The 14328-nt window shown below is 40.0% G+C and overlaps 1 protein-coding gene across 26 annotated transcripts in view; it reads left to right on the plus strand.

The window, feature by feature from the left end:
• RBFOX1 (RNA binding fox-1 homolog 1) overlaps positions 1 to 14328 on the plus strand; it is a 1139646-nt gene that overhangs the window by 574599 nt on the left and 550719 nt on the right. Inside the window, exon 1 of one of the 26 annotated variants that reach the window (XM_064390398.1) lies at positions 14232 to 14269. The exons of the other annotated variants lie outside the window; for them this stretch is intronic. The gene's annotated coding sequence lies outside the window, so the exon portion shown is untranslated. Of the gene's footprint in view, positions 1 to 14231; positions 14270 to 14328 lie in introns of those variants that run through there. 26 annotated transcript variants of the gene reach the window in all.

Here is a 14328-nt window from a genome sequence, read left to right on the forward strand (position 1 = left end):
CCCCTTCTGCATCCGTGGTGCAGAACAGCTGATGGTAGTCACTATCAACATTAATTATGAGCTGATAGACAAGGGCATAATCAAAGCAAAGATGAATTAGCACAGCAATCCAACATCCAGACCTTTAAACCAGCGGATAAATCTTTGCCTTTGATTAATATGAGGGAAATATAATAGGAAAACTTCATTGTCAATGGCTCTAATTGTCCAGTTCTGTGCTCAGTAAGTGTTAAAATGCAATAGCTGGAAAAAGAAATCAGACAAACAAAAGTCTGCGCTGAATTAATGCTTCAGTAAAATGTTTGAGTAACATATGTCTCAACCTGGCTAGACTCCTAAAGTAGGAGTAGAAGACTTTAATTAAATGATTGATGGGTGCTTCAGGAGAGAGCTGCGAATGCACAGTGACTGCAAGGTCACAAGAGCTGTCTGGAAAGGGGACAGGAACTCGGGGAGGAGGGACAGGGAAGGCCACCTGCCCCAGAGGCAGCACAAGCAGCCCTGGCTCACCAGGGTTGTTACTACCAGGAAGGTTTAAGAGCTTTGTGCTTGGCTGTCTCACAAGAAATTATGCAAAATATCCAGCTGCTTCCTGCAGTGCTCAGGAACTATAAAACTTTGGGATTTTTGCTAGTAAACAACAGAAAATAATTTGTTCTGAAGCAGTAAAAACCTTACACTGGTGATTGGTGACTGGTGCTGACACTAAACTTCCCAAGGCACTTTGTGACAATTAGAAGTATCTACAGTGTTTAGCATTTTTGTTGGATGATTCTTGGCTAAGAAGGTGCCAGTTTTCCTGTGAGAGGGGGTCCCTAATGTACAGAATAAATGTTTCCTGCACATTTCAGTTTAGACATGACTGCCACATCTTCTGAGGTACTGATATGAGATAATGAGCGTGGCCAAATCCTGGTTTGGTTCTCCTTAAGTGCCTGTGAGCTGGAATTTTGTCTGTGATTCTCTAGGAATTGGGTTCCATATCATCATCATCATCTATTTTTTCAGCTGTGGTGGGGTGGCTTTTTTGCTCTCACCTAAGCAAAGGATGTTCTTTCAATAAACCATTGCAAGATTATTTTGAATATTATTTTCTGTTTCCAGTAAGGTATTGACAGCAAAGCCTTTCTTTATGTGCTATTTAAATTTTTATATCCCAACCTTTCTGTGCCCATCAAGCCCTTTCTAGACATTGCTGCAGTTTTCTTCTCTGACAGCCTTGGTGGCACTACTTGGCACCAAGAAGAAAATACTATGGTTTTCAAAAACATAGTGGCAGGTCACTGAATATTGGCTGTTAAGGAAAAAGTGAAATGATCTGAGGTGAATTTAGAGAATCTAGGTTAAATAATGATTATAATGTCCCAGTTTCAATTGTGTCCCAGATTTGAACATTATGCTATATAGTCAATTCAGATAAATTAATGGTGCATCTGTTTCACAGCTGATTATTAGTTTCTCCTGAGATGATACTTGATTAATTTTTTTATCTTCTATAATTTCATGTATTTCTGACTTTGTTTTTTGATTTTTCTCTCTCTTTTTTTTTTTTTTTATGACTGTTGGCAAGAAAAAGGTGAAAATGTCACCTTGTTTAGAGAAGATGTAGTTGTGAATAAGTTCTGAGTAACGTGAAATATTTTTAAGTTCATGGCAGTATAGTACATTAGTAAGTAGAATTGGAAAATTGGAAATGTTGCTTGCTGGGTCACCATTTCAAAAGCACCTGGATGCAAAAGCAGCGTGTTTCCCATGATGATCATCATTGCTATTCTCAAGTGAAGGCTGAGGAGCCAGGCTCCCATTCAGCAGGATTGTCTGGCTCTGGCACTGCCAGGGCAGGGTGTGCCTGTTCCACAACAGCCATTTGCAGGAGTCTCAGCAGCCTGCAGAAATAATGTGCCAAAGAAAAGCACCCCTGCCCTGGCAAGCATGACATAAATTCCAGTCATTGTCTGTGTGTCAAGTGAAATGCATTGGGTTAGGATAACCTGCACTAATACTTTTATTTTAATGAGACAGGTGGATAGAAATTTCCCAGAAAGGTATTTAAGGTCATGAATGTGCTTGGAATTGCTGTGGTGTTAAATGGTTGTAGTGTACTGTACCACAATTAGATAAAGCAACAATGACCTGAGTAAATGGGGCTGTGGTGAAAGGGAGAGGTGAAAAGAAGCAGAGGAACTGTATGAGGTTATAAAGTGTTTGTGTTCTGAAACAAGAGGTGGAAATGTGAATCCTGAAAGCTGCTGAGGGCACAGGTGGCTGTAGAAGACTTTAACCCTGTGGTTCCCCAAACAAGTGGAAGGACAGCACTGGTCAAGTGAAATAAATCTTTCTGCTGCCCATGACAAGAGCTCAGGAAGCACAGAGCCTCCAGCTTTGTAGAAGAATTTCAGTGTAGTTGAATATTTGTATTTCTGTTTCAATGTATTTGATATACTAGTGACAGCAAAGGTGTATCATAATCAGTGGGCTGATGTCCTAACGAAATTAATTGCAGATGCATTTGTGAGCAACTGTCAAACAGTTTGTTAAAATCAGCTTTGCTTTAGAAGAGGGGCACCAATCAATGCAGTGTTTTGGAAAGAACCAATATGTTTGGAATAGTGGAACTATAAAAGAAAAAGTAGTTTGAGTGCACTGAACAAAAAAAGTCATTTTCCAACATCTTGGTGTTGATCTTTCTGCCTCTGCTGTAGTAAGTAGCATTTACTTGGCCTTTTAGCTTATTATCTTGTTATTAGGAAAAATACTTCATGTACAGATTAAATTTTACCCCAAACATAACTGGCATTCAAACCTGATATAAAGATGAATCACACAAACGACAGCGTTTACTTACAAAGTAGGGATTTTTTTACTTTCATTCTCATGGAAAGTACAAATTCAGGTGCATTGTGCTGCAGAGAGTTTGGTGTGGGGGAATCTGCACTGAAAGCACGAGAGTCCTTCCACTATAACAGTCATTAAATAAAAGACAAGATGGTAGAATCAAAGGAAGGCACTGAGGTGACAGTGACCTGCTTTGCTAAATCAGAATATCTGCTTTAGGGTCCAACACTGCAGGAGCTAAACTTGAAAGTGCTGAAAAGCTCAAGTTTGTGACATTAGCAGAGTAGAAATTAAAAAGCTATGAATCACTGTTAGAACAAGCTTATGCATTATTTCATAATGATAAATTAAAAAGTGTCTCCAGCAATCTGCATGTGAAACCCTGGGCACTAATAAACAACAGCCACTGCCACAAATTTGAGCACTGCTTGCAAAATGCCCAGAGGAGGAAGATAACTCAGGATCAAAATGTGTGGTGCTGAGACTTCTGGCTTTGTTTTTTTTTCCCACTGGACTTGGGCAGGACCTTTTCAGATGCACTCACTGATAACTGATGCATTCATGACAGCATCATTTTCCCTTCTGTTGATTCTCATTGTCTAAACTGCCAGTTAAGTCATGGTTTTATGTATCTCTATTCAGAACAATATTGGGCCTAAACTAAGCTGCAGGTTGTGAGTTGATGCAGTTTCATTGATAGGAAGGAACCATGGTCGGTTAACACAAAGTGGAGCCTTCATCTGGATCTGTAACCTCTACCAAAAACTATTAAAACTGTGTATTTTTTTGTTAGGGTTACTTCACTTGCTGTGTTTATGTTGGGTGAAGGTGTGGTGGAGGAAAGGGGAAAATACAACTTTTGGCTTTATAAGTATCTTACTCTACATCTTTTGATCTCTTCTTTGTGGTAAATAATAGTGAAATTCTAAACATCAACAAGAAGCTAACAAGCAGCACCCACCTCCCCAGATTAGAACCAGTGGCAGAGTTGGGATTTCTCTGATGAAGCTGCCTTATTGCTTGCACCTGAAAGATGTACTTTCCTCAGAGTTTTGGACCAGGGGAGGAGGAAATTAATTATAATTGCCTCATTGTTTCCTTCCTGGACAAACAGGAATGAAGATCCCCCAGATGGGGTATGTGAAATTTTGAGGCACTGATAGAGACAGACATGAGCCATGACCAGGATGTGGTACCCAAGGATGAGCCTGGCCAGGGCTGCAGCAGTGATCATTAATGAGAATCATTATTAATGACATAATCATCGTTAATGAACGTGCACAGACTGCAGCCATGCCAGCTGTAGTGAGGTGACTGAAATCCATGCCACAGCTTAGGATTTCCTGCTGTTATTGGATTGGATTATCTTCTCCTTGGATAATAGTGTGGGGAGGATGGGGATTGACTGATTGTGGCAGAAAGTTGTCTTAATTTTTGTAGCTCACAAAGGGGTGAATGCCTCTAATTCTGTGATGAAATAAGTGATTTTGTTGTTTGTAAGGAATACTTCTGGAATTCTGTTTGGCACAGCAGAGTTTTCATAGGTGACAGTAGAAATAGCTGTTGGTCTAATGGGTAGTCATTATGAGGAGGAATTAAGTTGTTTGCAGTAAAATTATCCAAGGGGAAATTGCAGTACCAAAGCTGTTGCTTGGAGTTATTTGCCTTTCCACTGATTGGGTTTCATTACATTCTTTCATGATGCTGAACTTGAAATTTCTGTACTGACTTGTTTGCACTAATAGCCTGCTCTGCTGCTGATGTGTTACATTCTTCTGGGGACATGACCCTCGACTCTTTTGAAAGATTCTTTATCTCATTTTTCCACAAACTTTTAAAAATTTCTTTTAAGCCATTTTGTATATTTTTATCAAAAATAAGGTATGGTACTGCAGCAGTTTTGTTCGAGTCATGTTTTCAGTGCTTTTCTCTCCCTGCACAGCCTACATGGCACATTCCAATTACATCACTTCTAATATTCTCTCTGCTTCCTTTCCCTCCTTGAATCTGTCCTCCCCTTATTTGTTTCATCTCTTATTTATATTTCATCCTATTGTATATTTCACTTTGCAACAAAATTACCATTCTGTCTGAAGGCTTTACGATGGTTTTTGCAATGCATTCCCTGTAGAGATTCTTCAGTATCAGATTCTTCACTTTGCTTTTACCTTTTAGGCAGACAATAACAATCAAAAATCCATCTGGGAAAGTTGGGAATAAACTCATGATGGATCCGATTCCTAAGGGATACCAGTGAAGTACATCTGTGCTGTATCCCATCCATCCTTCCTGGATGCTGAAAAGCAGAGAACACAAGGATCTCTTGGTAGTTACAGCATTTCTCTGTGAATGTTCAGGCCATTTTGGAGACTTCAGAGAAGACAACTGCCAGCACAGCTTCCTTTGAAACGCTTTTCCAGGGCTGTATCCAGTCTAGGGCACAGCCCAGCAGTTATTGCAGATACTCTTAGCCAGAAGTGCTTGCTGATGCCTTTGGGATGCAGCAGGGCTGTCAAGGGGCTGTGTTCATTGTGGCACTCTCACATTAGGTTGTATGATAATATTCCCTTCAGAAACACAAGCTGATGAAGAGAACTGTTCTCCTCCAGAGGAAACAAGGTGTGGTGTGTCGAGCTGCAGAGAAGTCGCTATCCTTGAGGGGCTCTCGCTGCTCCTGACCTTGTGGTTTGTTTGAGAGTGACGCTCAGAGCACCAGGCTGGCAAATGAATTGTGTGGTGAAGTTATAGATGAGAGGATGTGAAAAGAAACTTAGCGTGGACACTGGATTGATGATTGGTTTCGCTCATCAAGGTGCTTATATTTGGTGGGATAAGTGCCAGTTGCTTTGAGCTCTGTAGTGATTCAATGGTGTTTTAAACCAGTATGTGGAACAACTGAAAATTGAGCCATGTTAGGTCATACATAAAAATATGCTGGGTCATGGATTTGCTTCTATCTACACAGCATTTGTCAAAAAAGACTGCAGCCACTACTTAGGATGAGTAGCTACCAAAAGGGGAGCTGCTTCTACTGCAGTAAATGTAAAATACTACAAGAGGGTGTACAGCAAAGACCAGGAGTCAGAGCTGTGACTCAGGGGATCCCAGCTGGGTGGGGAGCAAGGGGAGGTCAGGGACTCCCCTGGACATCACCAGAACCTCCCAGAACAAAATGGGGAGCAGCTTGCTTCAGGTTGAAGGGTGATATTACTGTGAATAATCCCTCAGGATGTTTCCTCCCAGTCACAAACTTTAATTCCCCAGGGCAGCTGCATAATTGAAGGTGCTGTGGCACACCAGTGTGGCTGACTGCACAGACAACAAATGTCCTTCCAGATAATCCAGTCCTGAAGGGCTGTTCTTTTTGGGTTTTTTTCCTTTTTTCTTCTTTTTTTTTTTTTTTGGTAACTTGTTTAACAGGTTTTCTATTCCTTCTCAGCTGTTCCAATGTATTTAAGGAGAAAGAAATCTCTTCCATCCATTTTAATTCCATATTCTATTTAGAATAAGTGCTATAAGATTCAATTGTCTTCAATAACAATATTTGTTTTGTTAGACCTTCAAGTAATTTTTTTTTCTTTCTCTCTTTTTTTTTTTTGGTAGTAGTTGGCTTTAGGAAATGTGTTTCATTGTACTATTTAGAGAATGACCTTCAGTACTGATAACATTTTGTTGTAGTGCACTTTTTTTTTGTGCACTGTTTAAATAATGAATTGTAAATCAACACAGTTAAATGAGATATGACTGCACAGATTTCTGTATAAATTGGGAAACTTCACCACCTGCTCTGCAAGGACAACCTTTACCAATTGTGGATATTTTTCTGTTTCAGAAAACCTTTCCAGAGGAATTCCAAATCTCTCACGTCCCAGATCATTAAGCTGTGTGAGCAAATAGTCCTTGTACTGCAGAGTGGTTGAGTAGCACAAGAATGTTTTTTGTGCTAACTTTTTCTAAGCTAATGTTTTAAAAATGGAACAAGGAACAAAAAACAGGAGAAATTCTAGGCAGAAAAATTTGTGGTTCAAAACACACAGAAAAAGGTTTTAAAAGGTACTGGGTTTTTTGTGTCTATAACATGATAGTTTTTATGTGGAATTCAGACAGTATTAATACTAAATAACTTCAGATATTTATTAAGTTTGAAAAGCAGTTTAATTTTTTTCTCTTAAGAAGTATGAGAACTTTTTTTTTAATTTAGATTTGGCTAAAATTATCTGTCATATGCAGATGATTATGCAATATCTGCCAGCTTCCTACCCTAAGACAGTTTTACCAGATGGTCAAGCGTGTTTCATGTGGCACTTATTTAAATGCAACTATATCTAATTTTTCCTATAATTATTAACATCATCTTGCATCTAAGGACTTGATCTTCATTGAATTAACTACTTCTAGACTATTTCTGCCACATTTTGTAGTGAAAAGTTGATATTTCAACCTTTGTAGTTGGCAGGACAAGTATTTTGCTTTAATATCTAAGAAATCCATATTATCACGTCAAAATTTATAGTAGGAATAACAAATATTTTATCCAGTGCTGATTATGCTGTTGTATAAAGAAAAAAAGGACTATTTATTTAATTTATGTGTCACCAAAGAAAATGAGATTATGGCACTGAGACTTACTAAACTGATTCTGAGTATTGAAGCAGAAATTTGAGGTACATGTGACAAATATAAACAAAGTCTTAAAGATGCATTTGCTTGAATAAAACCCTGAATTAGGGATGCAGACAGGCTTGCACACAGTGAGGGAAGATGATAATCAAACAAGACCTTCACTGGGGGATGGACAATTCCTTAGTTTTATGACATGATTATTATTCCATGTGTACAGTGGGTACTGTGCTGTTCTCCCAGTCCTTTGCTCTTTAAATTTTTGCTTCCTGTAGTTTCCCTGGGGTCATCCTTTAGAATGTTCTGAGGTTTGAGCTCATTCTTCTGCTGTGCCCTTCCACAGACATCCTGGTTAAAGGTTAAATGATGATATCTGCAGAAAATACTAGTTTAGCATGTAAATAAATCCCAGTACCATGGGCAGTTAAACCCCAGTACTATGGGCAGTTAAAACGCAGTACCATGGGTAGATAAACCCAGTACCATGGGTAGATAAACCCAGTACCATGGGTAGGTAAACCCTGTACCATGGGCAGTTGAATCCCAGTATTGTGGGTAGATAAACCCCAGTACCATGGGTAGTTAAACCCCAGTACAATGGGTAGTTAAATCCCAGTACCATGGGCAGTTAAAACCCAGTACCACAGTTAGTTAAACCCCAGTACCATGGGTAGATAAACCCAGTACCATGGGTAGTTAAGTCAGCCATGGGGTGCCCAATGTGCATTTTGGGCTTTTAAGGTTGATTTCTGAGCTTCAGGCTGCAATTTTGCCGTGGGTTGGCAGTTTCTCATTTTTTATTAGGCATAAAAAGTAATAATATGGAACTGTTATTAGCTACAGAATAAAGCACAGTTAGCACTCACTTTTTATGTTAAATCCAAGTAGTGCATTGATTTTGCAGTAGGAAGACATGCAAGTCAGAAATGCAGTAAATGGTGAGCCATCAACAAAGCATTGGTTCAGGGTGCGAAAGAGAATTGCAGAGTTCCCATCAGAAATAACAGAAGGAAGGCTATAAAAGAAGACAGTAGAAAGAGAAAGCAAGAATAAATATAAGTAAAATAATATTGAAAGCACATTCAGTCACTGAGAGGATTTTTACTGCATTCACTGTTTGCTATGGGGGATCATCCTGTGTATTGCAGTATCAGGATTTTTGAGAGCAGGAACTGGAAGGCTTGGCCTGTATTTTTAGGATGTTTCCAAGAAAAGTAGTAAATACACCCCTGAGTCTGCTTGTATCTCTAGTTAATGGCCATAATCGACAGCAGTTGCAGTCTAACATCCTGCTGTGCACAAAAGGAGCTGACCCTTTAACCACCAACACTAAAGCACAAAGCTCATGTAGCAGCAAGGGGAGAAAAGTTTAAATTGTCAGTGAGATGAAGTGCAGCCCAACCTGTCCTTGTAGCACTGGGTCAGGCAGGATGAAATTCACATCACTTGCAGTGAACTGTGCCTCAGAATCTACTGTTTAGTAGCACTAAATTTATATTAAAGCATAAAATCTAAGTGATAGAAAAATAACATTTTCAGCATGGTTCTTGTGGACAACAGGACTTGTAAAAGGTGTTTTAACTGTGTAATTTATTACTGGATAATTGTGATTGACACCCATGGGGGAAAAATGCTTTGGGAACGGCTCTGACTCTTGGCTAAGCACGATATGTGGATACCCAGGTTTAAACATCTATATTTGTGATTCTATTTATTACTTTAGGAAGAAAAAGTAATGCTATCATGAGATATTAGTTATAGACTCTATTAGCTCTTATTTTACATGAGGGTGAGGCTGTCCAGTTGTCCAGAGGTCCAGACTCTCAGGACACAGGTGAGGAGGGAGAGTTTTCATGGGTTTCACCTGGTGAACTACTCTCAGCTTGCTTCTGTAGGATTCCATCTTGTCTTGTACACATTTTACTGTACACATTTTATACAGTAAAACCCTTGTTATCAAATGCATTTTTGAGGCTGAAGGATAAGTTTTTCTTTTACTCAGGCAAGGTGTTCTTGTGTGCTTGGCATCTGGCTTACAATTTTTGTTTTTAAAACACATTGCAGTACACAATTGTACAGCCCATTGCACATTTACTGAACTCCCTTTATTTAACAGGGTTTCTCCAAATTCTCTGTAATTTTGCAGTTGTTTTTCATGATCATAACATTCTACACTTATAAATCTAAACAAAAACACTAGGATGGGATATCAGCAAATCCTGGAAGGACTGTAACATGTCAGGATTGATCCAGTAGTTTTGCATCCACCTGGAGGAGAGTTAGGATGTTGTGTAGGCAGGAGTAATCTGAGGAATGGGTGCACACTGCCTCTCTCCTGGCAAGAGGTGGGTGTCAGCTTGGGAATGCTGCTCCCCAGTGGCTCACAGTTATTTTTATTTTCTTAATAAAGCTGCATATTAAATTTCTCCTTTTAGGTTGCAGGTATTTCAAAAGACTGGCTGCACTGTGCTACAGATGCTGGTCATAAATCAATATACTGATGGAAAGTGGCAATAATGATGGACTATTCCATCCTCTCTTTGTTGGTTTTTCTTCTTATTTGAGGACTTTAGAACAGATTTGTGGTTGGAGCTTTTAACCATCCCATCTCCAGCGCTAGGAGCTGGTGTGGTGGTGAGCTGGCAGGATGCAGGGGTTGGGATGGGGGTAAAGATAAGCTGTGCTTTCCAGGATGACACAAACAAGCACTAACAAGCACAAACATGCTTTTTTTTTTTCCCCAATGGATACCTTTGTTGGTGGTCGTGGCTGTCTGTAATAAAGGACATGCAGGTCCTGGTGATTACACCAGGGATGTTCCTGCTCTGCTGAGCAGGAAAGGGTCAGCACTGAGGATTGGAACCAGGTTTTACCTGAGCTAGAGAAATGATTGGAACTCTCCCAGCAGCTCCCATTCCAGAAAGTGTAGAGCCAAAAGTTGTAATGAATTAGAAGAGGCTGAAGGAAACTAAGTGGAATCTTAGAGTGGATTGCCAGGCGCCTCTTTGCCTGCATAGTAGAGATGGTCATTAATGTCAGATAACCATTACTGAGATCATGTATTTAAGAGAAAATAATGAGCTGGTTTTCAAGAATTCAAATATTTCTCTTTTCCAGCCATTGCTTTTCTTCTGCCTTTTGTGTACACAGGCTTTCCCTCTTCAACCCATCTGATCTTTTACTTGGAAGATCTGTAATAAATGTAGGTGTTCATCCTTTCTTCTAACAGACAATTGTGTGAAACTTGAAGCTCTGCACTGATTCCAAGGAATTGGTGTCATTTGTTGTGGACACACTCTGTAAATCTGTTGCCTCTTTTGCTTTTTGTAGTATGTTACCCATTTTTATTTTTTCTTCCTTTTCCCTGCTCAGCCCTCTGGGGTTTCTTTCTTTCCTCGGTTTTCTTCCCTTTTCTTTTTGACTTTTTTTTTTTTTTTCCCCCTCTCCCTTTTTGCTTTCCAGCTTCAGTTATTTTAGAACATGGTGTTATGGATCCCTTTTATTCTCATGTCAGCGTTTCAACCCTCATCAAAGATCCCATCAGCTAAAACCAGATTCTGTACTCACACATAAACCCCCACCCAAATTCTCTGATGTTGTTGTGAAGGGCTCAGACACATTTTCCTTCTGGGAAGAGGGAGAGAAGTGAGAAGGGGAGGAGGGAGTTGCTGCTAGAGAGTCTCTTAATTTCCTCCATCTTAAAACTGATTTTTTGTCTGCATTGCCACTTCCACCCAACTTCTGGGCTCTCTCAGCCAGCTGCTCCTGTTTACCCTCAACACTTGGCTGTCTACCTGCACAGAGTTTCATTCTGTCAGGAAATAGAGTTAAATAGTTTACTCCATAAAGAAACAGGGACTGCAGTGGAATTTATTTTTTCTCCTCTTCTTTTTTTTGCTTCTATTGCACCCTTCATACCATTGCTTCATCCTTAAGTGGTGCTTTATGTCAGATGAGGGACAGATATTCTTCTGAAAAATGAAGGCCCCCCCTTAGTTATGAAAAAGTCCCGGGCTCATTACTCTGTGGAAGGAAAGCTCAACAAAAGCTGGGATGAGAAAGAGCTGCTCAATGACAGAAACAAAACATAACTTCCAGTGTATTTGTCTTGGAGTAAAAGTAATGGATGCCCTCTATTGAACAGGTAACCTATCGATTACAGCACAGCCAGAGCACTCTGAAATCCCTACCAGGCTTTCCCTCTAATGGATATTAATGTCTCCAGCTTTTCTCATGTTGGTTTGGAGAAATATTAAGGGTTAGAGCCAATGTAACAAAGAACTGCTCAACAGTTCTGGTATCTTCTGACTTTAAGAGCCACTTAATCAACTTTGTAGTTGTCTAAGGATACTGATTAATTTGCATTCATGTTATGTAATTTAAAGATAAAATGATTCATGTTTCATCTATTAAAAAAAAAATCCTGCAGAGGCTTCCTTCTACTGTCTGAAGAGAGATTACATAAAGAAATGTGCTACTGAGTGCATTTATCAACTAGAAAAAGGCTCCCCTTTTATCTGAGTAGCTTTCCTAAGTGTTTCTGTTTCCTTTTCCCACTGTGTTTTATATAAATTCGTGAACATCAGGAATATAATTTCTGACATATCACTAGGGAGAGATCTAGAGGGATGAACACTGTTGCCCTTGCACATCAGTGGAAGGCTGGGGATGTCGAGTCTTTACCAAGGCAGCTGTTCCCAAAATGTTCAATCATTGTTAAATAAGCTAACAAACAGGAATTGTTGAAAACAGAGCAGGTATCTCATCTTGTCTCTGTATTGTTCAGTTTGATTTCTCTTGTGTGTCTACTGTAGGATAGTTTTTCAGTTTATTTATCATTCACAGAATGATAAATATTGATTAACATACAAATGTCATACAAACATATGCATGTATACATGTAAGTACATATATCTGTATATAAGAGGTCACATCATAGATAGATATAAAAAAAGCCTGTTGCAGTACATTTCAGCTTCTTATATTACCAAAGTTAGGTGAAAAAGGTTAAATGTTCTCTGCAGCTGACTAGCTGTTGTTAAAAATGAAAAGGATTTAATTACTCAGGGCTTTATATGAATGTTTAATAGACAATCTTTCACCTGAATACAATTTTACACTCAGGACAGAGCTCTGTCTCAGTTTGCATTGCTTCTGCTTGTAGACTTAGTTGATCAAGAACATTCAGATAAGGTTTTTTTTTGGATAAAACCCTCTGGTTTCCTCCCAAAAGCTGCCTCCATGTCCTCTTTTACTTATTTCCTGCCTACTTGTGCTCCCCCAGAAAACTTCTCTGTGCCAGGTCTTGGCACAGCCCGTGTCTCTGCGGAGGTTCACGGCGAGTTTTGTTTTCCAGCTTCTGAACAATGATCAAAGCTGTCACATCAGTCAGTTTTATTTCATCCATGTGAAATTTCTTCCATACTCTCACAATTCTTTTATCTTTGTTTCAACGACCAGCAGCTCCAAAAGTCAGATTCGCTCTTCTGAATATGCATAAAATTTGTGTTTGGCTGCTCCCTTCTAGCAGGACTGCTCTTCATCCACGTTTCAAGCCCTGCAGGGCTTGGAAGTCAGGGGAAGTTTGAAGTAATTCTATCCAGAGGCTGAAGGGTCCTGTATCCCTCTGCAGTACAGGGATGTTTGTGGCTGGCTGGCTGAAGAATTTTCTTTACTTTCTGCCATTCTTGAAACTGCTGCTCAGGGATTTCCTCCCCTCAGTGCCTCCCCAGCACCACAGAGGCAGGGCATTCTTCAAGTTGTGTGTCTCTGTGGTTTTTCCTTATCTCTGCTTTGCTTGTAAAGTTATGCTTTTAAATTCTTGTTTATCTGATTATTTTAAAACCATTTTAATGGCATTCTCACCACCACACAGAATAAGTCCAGTTGCAGTATTTCTCAATTATATTATTAGATTATTTTTGGCTGGTTTTTGAATTCTACTAAAATGGAGGTTTAAGTGGGTCAATACAGTGCCAAAATTTATGTTATTTTTCAGAAACTTGTTTTTATTTACAAAATAAGAAGTTGGAACTTCAAGCAATTTGATTCCATAATATTGAAAGCTAATCAGCTCTGTTGTGTGTTGAGTGTGCATGGAAAGAAGAATTTAATTATTTGATGTTTTGTCTGCGTCTGTAGAGCCAGAGGCCAAATATTTGGACAAAAATCTTTCTAAAACCAAATTACTTTATTAACTCACAGCTCATATGCAGGGGTTTGATTAGAGTTAAATCTCAGAATCATGGAATCACAGGATGGTGTGGGTTGGAAAGGACCTTTAGGGTCTTGTCCCACCCCCTGCCATGGCAGGGACACCTTCCACTGCCCCAGGCTGCTCCAAGCCCTGCCCAGCCTGGCCTTGGGCACTACCAGGGATCCAGAGATCTCTGGGCACCCTGTGCCAGGGCCTGCCCACCCTCACAGGGAGCAATTCCTTCCCAATATCCCATCCAGCCCTGCCCTCTGGCAGTGGGAGCCATTCCCTGTGTCCTGCCATGCAGTGCCCTTGCCAGAGCCTCTCCAGCTCTCCAACAGGCACTGGAAAGCTGCTTTAAGTTCTCCCCACAGCTCTGTACTAATTTGGAAGTTGTGGTTCTGCCTGTGTGTGACACCACACGTGACAGAAAAAGCCCTGTGAGGGTTGGAATGTCTGGAACAGAAGGGGAAGGGCAGTGAGGGCTTGCTTAGGCTGGCTCAGTAACACACTGTGTGCTAATCCTATGGACAAAAATTCCAATTCTTTCACATTAATGCCCTGTCCATTGTCATTACAGGACGCCCTGAGCTTTCTCACATAGTGCGTTGAGGTTTGGTGAGTGACACTGCTTTTCTCAGAATATTGCTCCAATCCTTGCCTGCTGAATGCAATCC

This window comes from Passer domesticus, chromosome 15 (assembly GCF_036417665.1).
Source record: "Passer domesticus isolate bPasDom1 chromosome 15, bPasDom1.hap1, whole genome shotgun sequence".
Classification (NCBI taxonomy): Eukaryota; Metazoa; Chordata; class Aves; order Passeriformes; family Passeridae; genus Passer; species Passer domesticus.